The sequence below is a fragment of the Mercenaria mercenaria genome, chromosome 6 (assembly GCF_021730395.1).
Source record: "Mercenaria mercenaria strain notata chromosome 6, MADL_Memer_1, whole genome shotgun sequence".
In the NCBI taxonomy this organism is placed as follows: Eukaryota; Metazoa; Mollusca; class Bivalvia; order Venerida; family Veneridae; genus Mercenaria; species Mercenaria mercenaria.
The window spans coordinates 67,450,578-67,464,090 of NC_069366.1; the positions used below are offsets into that span (position 1 = coordinate 67,450,578).

The following is a 13,513-nucleotide window of genomic DNA, read 5'->3' on the forward strand; positions in this document are numbered from 1 at the left end:
AGAACCGGTATAACCAGAGAAACATATAGTCTGAAGGATATACGGTTTTGTACATGTCTCTAATTTGTTATTTTTACTTTTCTTTAAAAGAAAATAGAAAGCCCAAAATCTTTATATTTAATAATAAAAGTTCACTTGAAGCGACCTTTACACACGTATGTAGATACTGAAGTAATTTGTTTCATATCTTTTTTATTATAGAATTTTCCGTTAAATACAATCAAAATTTATATTGCTTGAATAACCTGCTTAATATTTTCGTATCGAAGTTATTGTTCGGTTAAAATGTTACGAATCTATCAAGCCGTGTAGAAAACTGTCGTTTCATGAGATATACATACACGGACGACATTGACATAGCGAAGAGAAATGTATAAAATTATCAATACTAAAATAGTTTAGTACAATCTAAGGAAAAATGTTGATGTAACCTGACGGAAGATATGCAAGGTCACATGATAACACAATTGCATTGCCTCGGGTTTTAATGTAATGCTTATACATAACACAATACTTAACATTTATAATGCAGCTTTTTGCAAGTAGTATCTATAGTAATATACGAAGAAATTCAATAAATAATAGTTAAAAAATGTTGAAATGTGAAAATGAACAAATAATCCAGTGTCAAAATTGAAAAAAAAAAGAAACAACTGTCAAACTTTTATTTTTATAATACAGTCCAATAACGTTTTGACGGTAAGAACCACTCCTAAAAATAAAGTTCATCTAACGCGGACACTTTTCTGCAACAGTTTCAAAGATCGAGTACCGCATAATTCAGAGAAGGATGACTGTTGCCGGTTTTCGTAATTAGTAAACTAACTTTGCGAATATGTAACATGTATTTGCACCAATATAATGTTTTTTCTTTCCTCTTCTGTCAAAATGTAGGCATCAAAACATATCCAATCGTGTGAATCAGTACATGTACACGCTTTAGAATGGCATAGTTAAATTTTACATAGGTTTTTATTCTACACTTTTGGTAAAACACATGCATAGTTAAACGATAATGCAAATTGTACGAATATTCGCGACATTTTTATTATAGAACTTTTTTTTTCATTTTATTTTGACCAAAGATACTTTCTACAATTTCTTTTAATGTTACGCGATATAAAATAAAAGTATAAATGATTGTAACATATACACAGATAATGAAAAAAAAAAACAACGATGTTTTGTAAGTTTACTGCAAGGCGTATAAACTTTATACTGCTGTCACATTTAGCTATCATCCTTTGTTTCTAACAAAAAATGACATTGTATTTAAAAGGATTAAGCAGTACAAAAACTCTCCTATTTTAAAGAGATATTTTAGTTTTAATACATGCTGTCAATATAAACCGTTGGCATCATATTTTCTATGACAGAAGTGCTTGCGAAGACATCGTCTACTTCCATATCAAGTGTTGCTTTTTGGGTAAATTAAATTTATACTATTACTTCACAAACATTCTGAAAGAAAGAAATACTAACGTATTATCTAGCAAATTAATCGTACACAAACATGTTACACTTGCGGTTGAAGGACATGTCAGAAAACAGTTTACATTTAAGCGCGGTCACGCCATTATAGTTCTTGTAAATTAGTTTTGTGTCTATCAAGTGATTGAAATTATTTAGAAGGCTCCACTGCTAACAGCAATTGTCGGAGATGCTAATTATATGTGCCTAATTTACAACTCCGTAATTACACTCGCATATATAAAACATATTTTATATATACCTCAGTCGATTTTTTAATGAAAATTGCTAGAGGTTAAGCTTTATTTCAATGAAAATTGCTAGAGGTTAAGCTTTATTTCAATGAAAATTGCTACAGGTTAGGCTTTATGTTAAAGAAAATGGGTAGTTGTTCATCTATTTTTAATTAATTGGATACAGGTAAAGCTTATGGATTAGATAAGCAACAGTGAAAAAAAATCTAAACAATAGTTTCATTTTCATCCGTGCTTTAATGGGTAAATCTACGAATAAGAAAATCTAGTTCATTTACAGTAAATGCTGCAAAATCGGGTATGTTCTCGTGTTCCCTGCTGCAAAGTTTACAGTAACATGGATTTATATATCCTTACATAAGTCAATTTATGATTTAGAGTGATTTCCTTACCAGTGGTAGTTTTGCCGCTGACCGTTCGAAGGCGATGCTCTGCTGTGTTCCTTTTCGTTTTGTTTCTTTTTTTTTCTTTTTGTTATTTCTATATTAGTAGTAGTATTATTGCATTTGTCTGTGTTAAAATGTACATATGCTCAGCCGCTGTGTATGTGTATACGTTTACACATGCCCGTGTTTCCATTTAGTGTTGTATGGGAGGTTGCATTCTTTGAATGTGGCTTTTCTTGATGAAATTTTGTAATCTCAAGTTTTACTATAAATATTTATTAGCACTTTTGTTCAGGACCTTTTTCTATAAACCCATATTTGATTCCATTGTACTAATTTGAAGGCAGCGACATAGAATTTCATAAAGATTATTTAAATTATTTTTTTATGAAATAATATCATATGAATAACAGAAAATATTCGAAATAATTTCGATATGGAAGATTGTCAGTCGCATTAGATACATGTATCTTCATTCAGCTGTTAAATTTCACATTATTTGCCAATCGTGATGATTAGACATTAAGACTAATACTAGTATCACGTTAGTTGTTATGCTTTAATTTTCAGCTCAGAAAAAAATATCATAATATATATCAAATGAGTAAATCAATAGGCAAATGTCCCTTTTAGGGAACAGATATGCATGTTATCGATGTAAATCAGTTGACATATTTTATCTGCTATGATGCAAGTGTTTAAGAAAACATTGCCTGAGATATTTGAAGTAAGTGCTTTCCTGGTACCTTTCAACAGATAATCATTTACAGTTAATAACAGCACATAGTTTGAAGCTCATATATGTATACATAAGTAATATTTTCTAGCGAAAGGCAAGCATAAATCGTTTTGTAATGGTCGCTGTAATTAACGCCAGATCGGGTTACTATTTTGATTTATTTTTTAGAATATTCACATCTTGTAATACTGCTCTGCTCTATCATTTTTAAGCATTTTAACACCCTGAACTTGTTTACTATTTAACTTTTTATGGTAACCGTTGTATATAACAGTTGGATCATTTGTGAAAAAAGCGTGATTTTAGCACAACATCTGTTTGTTGTTATTTCTATTCAAACGAACTTATGTCTGTTGACATTTTATTAAACGTAATCATGAGGAGTAATGCCTGTTGCAATGTTGACAGTTTGCTTAAAGTGATCATGAAGTGTGTTGCTCTGCAATGTTGACATTTTGTTAAACGTGATCATGAGGAGTAATGTATGTTGCAATGTTGACATTTTGCTTAAAGTGATCATGAAGTGTGTTGCTCTGCAATGTTTACATTTTGTTAAACGTGATCATGAGGAGTAATGCCTGTTGCAATGTTGACATTTTGCTTAAAGTGATCATGAAGTGTGTTGCTCTGCAATGTTGACATTTTGTTAAACGTGATCATGAGGTGTGTTGCCCCTTGCAAAGTTGACATTTTGTTAATCATTAGATGTACTGCCCGTTGCAATGTTTACATAAATAGATCATGGCAGCTTATGGTGCAGAAACCTATCTTGGCCAAAGCTCCGATGAAGCAATAAAGTTCACCGTTTCTTATTTGAACATTTACTTTCGATTGGGAGAAATCGTTGTTTAATTTGTACTTCTTATTTCATAATAGCGAGTAAGTGTTAGGCTATCAGGGCCATGATCAGAAGAAAATATAATTTAGTTACAGGGAGCTTTTCTTTCTTATCTCTGGGCTTTACCTGAAATATGAGCCAAGAACATGATTGAATTCCACGATGCACTACAGTTTTTACGTCAGAGTTATTTAGAATTTACTGATAAATTTCTACTGCATTTGTTTCTTCCTCGTGTGTTATTATTTTAATGCTATCGTTTTAGCATCTTACAACTTTCTTTTACTTTCTGGAAAAAAAAAAGAAACAACTGTTATTTTGTCAAAGAATTACACAAACTAAGTATGATTTTTCCTACAGTCAAAACATTGCGATAGAGTCGTTGTTAATTTATTATGTATAAACGTACGAACGATTTGGATTTAAAAATAAGATTATTTACTTCTCATATATATATTTGTATCAGTTTAGCTTCAGTGAAGCTATAATTTTATATCTTATATAATTTCATTGCATGAAGGACATATACTTCTTATACTAATATTTACTTTTGACAAAATTGAATAAATGTGCCTGGTCGTTTGATTCTAAAAAATGCAATATACATACATCACCTTGGTATATGAACAAACTGAATACCAGAGAAAATATCTCATGTTTCAAAGTCACTGTTTACAAATGAGTGGTAATTGTTTTAACAATTTACAAAGAGAAGATAATTGATTAGCCATGCCCAGATATATAGTTGGTGGAATGGGAACGTAATGCACAAGTACCTATCTCTAGATTATTTTTTATTAGTAGACAACCGGTCGTATTCTATTATTTTAAATAAATGCAATCAAACATTCGTGTTTGCAAAGTATCAAACTCTCTGTCTGAATGTGTATTAATGGTACAAACATTCCTTTACCACATTTTATTTAATTTATGTAGGAAGCCTAAACAAATGACCGAAGTAATTTGATTCAGAATGTATTTCAATTAGACTTACAAAGTCTGTTGATATCAATAATCTTTAATGATGTTAATTTCTTTCTTCATACTGACACTGACATGTTCTCAGAAAACCATTTTCTCTCTAGGGTCATCCCAACAGATAGCGTCAGAGATAAGAGATATTGTATTTTTTTTAAAAAAAAAGTGCTATTAAAGAGGATTTTATGATAGAGGGACTCTACCGACTGATGCCAGTCTATATTTCAATCTGATTGGCTTGCTTGTAATAAATTGATTATATTTGTAGCTATTCAATGACATGAAGCTGTTTCTAGAATATTTTCTAGACGTACCTCATTTTCAATCATAATATCATTTATACATTCATAGTATGGGAATTCAAATTTAGAAATATGCACCAACTCGTTTAGTAAGTCTATTTTTAAATGCTAATAATAACTGAACATATAGAATACTAAAAGTATTCTGATAGTTAATTGTATTATCTAAATTGCATGAAATATCGATGTTTTAAGATCTATTAGATCCAAGCAACCAAAAAGAAAATAACAGATTAGGTTTGATAGAGTCTGCACATAAAGATAACAAAATATGCATCACTTCACGTACTCCCTAGTACTTGCGTAAGCAGGCTAAAATAGAACCATGTTGTACAAATAATTTGTATGGACTGCAAGTGCCCAATGGACCAGAAAATGCTGGACCAGAAACACTGAGTTCATGGTAGTAACTGAAAAGTTTTAGAAAGTAAACATAAAACATTGCCTTGGTCTACAAGTATCTGATGAATTAAATTCTTAATGTTGTTTATTTTTGGCCCATAATAAAATACAAATGCATTCAAAATAATGCACCCAATTAATAAAAGTTAAATTTATACATATATGTCTGTTTATATTGACCAGAACAGACTTATAAATGTATACCTTTTTGTTTTGCTTTCACGGCTAATTTTATCAAACTTAATTTATATCAAACTTTGTTGAAACATGACCTTTCGTCAAATTAATATCTTACCTTATATCTTACCCATCACGCTCCGGTGAAACTCTTTTATACAGTTTCATCAAAGTGAAAGTCAGGACTATAAAACACTACACTAGGGCCACAAATATGATATGATATGATGACTACTACATGGCGCCATTCAGGTAGGAATGTTATGTTATATTTTTCTAGTCACTTATATTTAAGTAAGGTATATATTCAAAAGATAGGTTCGTAATTTGTAAGGTATTTTTTTACAAATTAAATTACTGTATGAAAGAGAAAAAACTTACTGTCACTAACAGTAAATGATGCCTAATGCTCAGATATGTGAAATGACGCGTTCGCGTAGCTAAAACATTTGGATAGACGCTAAGAAGTTATGAAAGATATGTTATAAAAGGAAGGGCGAATGATGAATAGATCGGTATATATACCACGGGCGGCAGATTAGAAGCTAGTGTTAATGACTTGAATACAAGTTTGCATGCTTCATGTATCTATAAAACACAACACTAACAGAAGACGTCTTTTAAAACCTGTAATGGTATCTTAACTGGGTTTTTCCCTATTACTTTTATTATTAACTTCTCATTAAACATTCCATGAAAGGTCATTCAAACATTGACACCCTTTCTATTGGGCAAACAGAAGAAAACTTCCAGTACATGTCAAAGAATGCGGTAAACTCGAACCAATGGACTCGGAATACCACCGAAAGAACCAATGTGCTACATCACAGTTTATCTCGAGTGTCTAACTGTGATGTACGCCTTCTCCTAATTGCAATTATACCTCAGAGGACGGGATCAAGAAATTCTGCAACATACAGTCAAAACCTGGTGCCAAATATCATACGTCAAGGAAATGTGCAGCCTAAATTCAGTTTGGACCCGGGACCGTAGCTCTAATGTCCCAGCTTCCGGACGACTTTTACGTTTTCTCTAGATGGATAAAGCTGTAATAATGGTTGATGGATAGGAAATGATTGTAACTATCACTTCAAGTCAAATCTATTTATTGTTAGAAACTACAACGAAAACATCAGCATTGATAACTATCTAACTGGGTGTCAAAATAAAGAAAACGTGCGAGAAGCAAACAATATTATTATATTCTTTGTTGGAAGTTTTCATGAAAACATTAGATATAGATGCTACCAAAATATATTATTGACGGTTCAGGAGTAGCAAATTCTGATTGTATGCTTTGATTATATCGTCTTACTATTTTCTCATTGCGACAATAATATACATTAATATGTAATAGCTTTTGATACTGTCACAAATATATATATACTTTAGCATCATGTTCTCATTTTGTTTTATTAAATGTCACCAAACAAATCGTTCTGAAGTAAAATAAGCTGCATATTTTTATGTTGATCATTTAATCTACATTCTAATACGGCTCAATTTGTCTGTCAAGTAAGCTATAGTTCCTGATAACCTACATTTAATGAGCATTTAGGAATAAAAATAAACGATGCTTTCTTGTGGGTAATCGTCTTAATTACCGCGGTCCATCAGTCAGATGCATGAATATATAACCACTCGGGCTAATGCGCTTGTGATTGAATTCCTGTGCATCTGAACTCCAAACAATGAATGCCAGGAATATTTGATAATATCTTACATATGAAATCATCCGAAAAGTGTGTCCTTGAAAACTGTGAAGGGCAGATTTTTTTATCAATGAAATCTATTTCTATTCCTACTTTAGCGATTAAACTCTTTTAACTTTTCACCGAAACAGGTTAGTAGCTGTTAAGCAGTTACATTAAAGGCTTTTTGGAATAATTGTTAAAGAGATATAAATATTCTAAGCAGACAGTACTGCTATCTTCAATGAAATAAGATATAAATTTAGCATCAATCGATGTAATCTCTTACTTGTTTCAATCTATTTACGAGAAATCAGTTAGAAAAGCCTACCCTACTTACGACTATTGAACAAATAGGTAGGATATTCATATTCACTGTGTTTATGTCTAGGTTTTGGCAATCATGTCTGTTCCTTTTAGTAATTGCCTGATTTTTATACCTTTCACTTTAGAAGTAGTTTGATTTAGGACTCGAGGCTCTGGTTGTATATGCTTAATGCTTCAAAGGGTCCAATAATTTATTTGAAAGATTAACCTGTATTTTCAGCAAATAATTGCAATCAACTGGTAAGTTGTATTCTGTAAATAGGTAAATTTGTATGAATGTCCCAAGATAAACTATTTGCAAAAAATTATGTTTTCTCCTGTATTCTTCTTTTTAATTTTGAAATAGCTTTGGGAAATTCTGTCGTAAACCAATAAGTATTAATTTACATTAATAGTCATTGTGATACCACATCAGAGGTACTACCATTATATTAAGACTTCTAACTGTTTTCATCTAGGTGGACGCTCGTGGTTATTCATGAAAACGAAAAAAATCTTTATCGAATAACGTATCAGCATCGTTCGGAATATATGAAAACAATAACATTACCAGTCTAAAGGGTTTGGATGATTATTATTTCTACTAAAATGTTGAAACAAGATAAATTACTTCACAGGTATATCAAACTTATATTAATGTTTTTGATTCAGAAGAACGAATACTGTTATTTCGAAATGATATAAAGATATACAGATTTGTTAGTTTCAAAGTCACGACACAGCTGAATAATTCACTACTGATGAACCCTCATTTCTTTTTGATGACTTTCACGATGCTGCGTGTTGTAATAAATTAAAACGAATAAGGAAATGAGTATATGTAAAAACAGTGATGACATTTCCAATCAGAGCCATAGGTGAACGTTTTGGTTCACCGTTATGTCCTTCCGCACCTCTTCTTAAAGCCTTTCCATATATAATATGGCGATATTCTGTTATATGCACTACCTAACGGTTATATCTACTTTTTGATTATTATTTATTTGGCTAGGCTCAATAGTCACGAGCACAGTCGCATATGTAGCCTGGGTTCCAGTATGACAGTTTTTTCCTATGCTTGGAAAATCGACTTTTTACTTATAACATCATAAATTAAATCGGTTTAATATTTTCACAGCAGCAGTAATACTTACAACATGCTCATATGATACGGGGAAAAACATCAATATAAACGCCTGAATCTCAGACTACCAAATATTATGCAATGCAAGGTTTTTTTACTCTGTAATAATGCAATAAATAATACTATAAAAACTTAACAATGTACGGTATAACCTGTTATACTGCTTATAAAGTCATTAGGGTAGTTTTTCTTGCAAAAAATGTAGATGCAAATTCATCGTTTCAGACACGCCTCAGTATGGCTTAATAGCAAAGTAATGTGTGCATAATTTCGTAGTGACAGACTGAGTGAATGGTATGTTAATGACAGGAGAATGCTTTTACACACAAATTTTCCCAAAAGTTATGGCTGTGCTGACGTACCAGAGTATAAATCAAAAGATACGCATACAAAATACGGCCATGACGATATAATAACCCAGGACTGATTGTGTCCAGAATAACTTCTTCGTCTACAAAAATATATGTTTGGAATCATTGCTACTATTAGTTAAGGCACAAGCCAAAATCACAAATGACACTTAAAACGCTTTGTTATTTGTCTTAGATTTGAAAATATTTGCATTTAATTTTGATGTTTTCTTCAAAGAATATGCATTATCCAACAAATGAATATGTAAATCGGTTCAAATAAATCAAGTTGGTTTAAGATTGTCTTAATTTCTCAGATGACACTGCCAGTAGATGGACGTTTTAACTAAATTACATCTGTTATTTTATTCCCCTAAAATGCTACCCGAAGAATCCAATTCTTATCTTAGTTGTTTCAATACCGAAGATGATGTTTATTTCTATGCCTTTTTTGTTTTGTTGTTGTTGTTGTTGTTTTTTTTTTTTTTTTTTTTTTTTTGACGTTTTCTATGCCTTTTTGCATTTATATAAAATGACTGTTATCACTTATTAGTGAAATTTTCAAGATTATCTCTTTAGAATCGGTGCTGCAAAACTATACTTAAGGACAATGAAAACGCACGCCCGCATTATATGCATTTTATTACATGAAAACAAAACACTAACGACTCCATCAGATATATATCATAACTTTATTACAAAACGCAAACTTAACAACTGAAAATAATTCAAAATGTTTAAAATCAAATGTACACCAGTCCATCGAAGTACCTAAGGTGAAAATCCCAAAATCACACTTTTTCATCACAGTAATGCAAACTTAACAAAGGCAAAAAACCAAAATAAAAATCCAAAACAAAGTCACTCATAAATGTCTATTCGTAATGTCACCGTCGGGATCTTTAGAAACGACAATGTCCTCCATCAGCGTCTCTTACAGATGTACATCATCGCCTCATAGACCTTACTAGGGTGCGGATAGACGCCTGTGGAATCTGACGCCATTCGGCCTGTAGTGAACCCGAAGTCCTTGTACGTCACGAATGTTTTGTCTCTTCCGAATCCGCTGCTTTAAGTGGTCCCAAAGGTGTTCAATCGGGTTTACGTCTGCAGACATGGATGGCCAGTTAGCAAGAAGCTGTACCCCGTTTTGTTGCAGAAAATTCAAGGATACTCTCGCCACGTGCGGTCTTGCGTTGTCGTCCTGCATAAATAACGTCCCAGGATGCTGCTGAACGAATGGAACCAGGACAGGCTGTAGGACGGTATTAATGTACCGTTGAGCATTCAATCCTAAGCGGCGTCTTCTTCCTCCACGTCCCACACCTTGATCCAAGAAAACAAGATCTGTCCTGTCGTTTGCAATTATACCTGCCCATATCAGAGTCGACGCTCGTCCGCTGCGCTCCTCCTCCACGACACAGCTATCCCTGAACCTTTCACCACGGCGGCGATACACACGCTGTCTTCGGTCACTTGAGTCGATCATTACCTTGGTCTCGTCAGAAAAATAACGCTGTCCCATCTGTTTAAGCGCCATCGGGCATGGGCGGCTGCCCAGCGTCTTCTTGCAAGTCTATGGCGTGATAATAAGCGTGGGCCACGGTATGGCCTGTGACATCGAAGACCAGCATCCCTCAAACGTCGGCGAATGGTGCGAGCAGAGACCGTCGGATTTCGGCGTCCTGGAATAGTACTAGCAGTTTCTGCTGGTGTCCTAAACCGATTGGCAATGTGTACCCGGCGAATGTTGATATCTTGGCGTGCTGTCGTCACCCTCCGCTGGCCCGGTCTCGGTCGGTCGTTGACGGTACCAGTAGTACAAAAACGCTGGTGAAGCCGAGAAATTGTAGACCGATGGACACCAAAACGGTTGGCGATTTGTTGGTAAGATACACCAGCCTGAATCTGTCCTAAAGCTACACAGCAGTTATTTCTTTGTAGAACCATTGCGTACAATTTGCTAGCAAGTCTGAGTAGTTTTTTCAAATTTAGTACCTTTTATAGAGGAAAATTGTGTGTGCATGCAATTTCCATGGGAGCTTTTGACAAAACATTACAATTTCTAAAACTGACCATTGGCATAGTTTAATATTCATTTTCATAAAGATTTTAATTGCTCATTTTGGGTATAACATTTCTAGAAAGGTGTGAAAAACAAGTTAATAATTAACAGTTTAAAAATTTAAATAATTTCATTTCATAAAGTAACAATGAATTGGTTCATTCTGTTTTCTGTTCTGATCTTATCACAATTAGCCAGAAGTGTTACTTTTGATTTTTGGGGTACCGTCTTTATTACGCAATAAATTCTTTACTATGCAATCAATTTTCATAATTTTGGTATCTAAATGACCGCAATGCATTCGGTTTTATGAAACTGTGAAAAAATATTTATAAGAAAAATATTTTCCTTGTTAAAATGCAATTATCACGACCGTGCGTTTTCATTGTCCTTAAGTATATAAATCACACTTGTATTTTTTATAGCTTACATACCTTACCCTTTATAAATTACCAGATCTTCCAAACTTCTGCTTAATTTTACACTCATGTAAAACTTAAACATTTTATCACATGTTCCATAACATGTTTCCTAAGATTTTGTTTCTTTCATCAATTTGCATAAATATTTTTATATTTCAAATAAAATTCCTGTAATGAACAAAACAAATGTTTAGTTGGCAATTATTTATTGAACACGTACTTCGTTTTCAAGGCTTTGGTCACGAAAAAGCCCTAACAAATATACCTATTTTTAACCACTCAAAATCATTCAAAATGAATCAATATAATGTTTGCCTCTATCACAAACCAGTAAGTATGACGTTTCCTTTGGCAGAAATAACACATCATGATTTATGAATGCGTACTGAAATATTCTGAATTTTGTCCTAATAGACCTTCCACGAAAAGACAAAAAAATCAAGTACACGTATTCTTACAAATATACATTCTAAACGTTATGTTTTTTTATTTCTGTTTTTTTTTCATAGACATTTAATAAATGGAAACATAATATAAAATTATAGTTCCTAATCTGTCTATATAATGACGCATATAATGCAACGATATGATGTTCTGAATATAAACGGTACTGTTCAGGACGACCTTCCGAAGATTAGTTAATGCAGGTTCTCAGTCATAATTATCATGAATTTCACATTTCAATCCAATTTATCAGTTATGTGATATAATAGAAGCATAGCGATATCATTAAGGACGGTATGTTATGTAATATTCTACCTGTGACTTTTGTTAATTGAACATTCTGCTGCAACTTTTTAAAAGACAGGTCCTTAATTTGAAAAAGAATTTGCTTGCAAATAACTGTACAGACGTATACATGTAACAAGGTACACTCTGCATAATTCTTAAAAATATGAAATGCCGTTTTCACTTAGAAAAATACATCAGAGGAAGTCACTAGAAATCAAATTTGATGTAGTATTTAACAGAAAATTCATGGCATCAGATCATTCGGTATATGCACCAATGGTGGTAAGATAATGTAAATGATAATGCCTTGAACGCAAATTGCATTATTTCCAGCATACAGAAAAACATAAATATTATAAATTAGACGAGAACATTTTTTTAAATCATAGAATACAGAGTAATAATTCAAAAGATATGACTGAGTCTTTCATGACAGGTAATGAAATAAGCAACATTTCTCACGCCCTAGCACTAGTTAAAGCTGAATTGTATTATACAAGATGTAGAATGGACTCCATGATCAGAAAAAATACCACTTAGTAGAGGCAATGTTTTACAGCAGCTCCAACACGGCAGAAAAAGGCTGCCTTGTAAAACTTTAAAGGAATCTAATGTTTTATTCGCTTCGTAGCAACAGATGTGAACACAAAGTTGCAAAAAGCTGACTGAAAGCCCTTTAAATTAGTAGATATAACTATACTAATTGTTATCAGTTATATGTAAAGCACACTCGATATACCATACTAATACAGGTTATGACAAATATAGTCATGGAGGGATTTGAACTTAGGGTTTCAAGGTACCGTTTAATCGACAGAACTATCGTGACATTTACATTTACTTGTTTTAAATTCCTCTCTTAATTGAAATTCAAATTCGTCATCTACTCCTTTCAGGCATAAAAGCATAGTACATTGATTCAAAAAAGATGTGGCAAGGCCTCTGTTGGGCGTAATATGCCGCATGCAAAGTAAACTTTATCCCAAGATCACATTCTTCAGGAAGTTGTTAAATCCTGTTATAATCGTTTGTGGATAGGAAACTAATTTAATTATAATTTGTTTCAAGTCAGGTGATATTAATTATTGGAGCTTACACGAAAACGTTAGATATGAATACCTTTCCGAAATAATTATGCACATTTTGTAATGAAAACAGAAAACAGCTATATACGTTTTATATATTAAATAGTAAGACGGATTGTTGATGCAGCTGGGATGGGAATACACGGTTTGAGGTTAACAGTTAGGTAACGAG

At 32.7% G+C, this 13,513-nt stretch overlaps 1 protein-coding gene across 2 annotated transcripts in view; it reads left to right on the forward strand.

The window, feature by feature from the left end:
* Window positions 1–13,513, forward strand: part of LOC123548523 (sodium-dependent noradrenaline transporter-like) — a 214,771-nt gene that overhangs the window by 15,418 nt on the left and 185,840 nt on the right. The window lies entirely within an intron of this gene.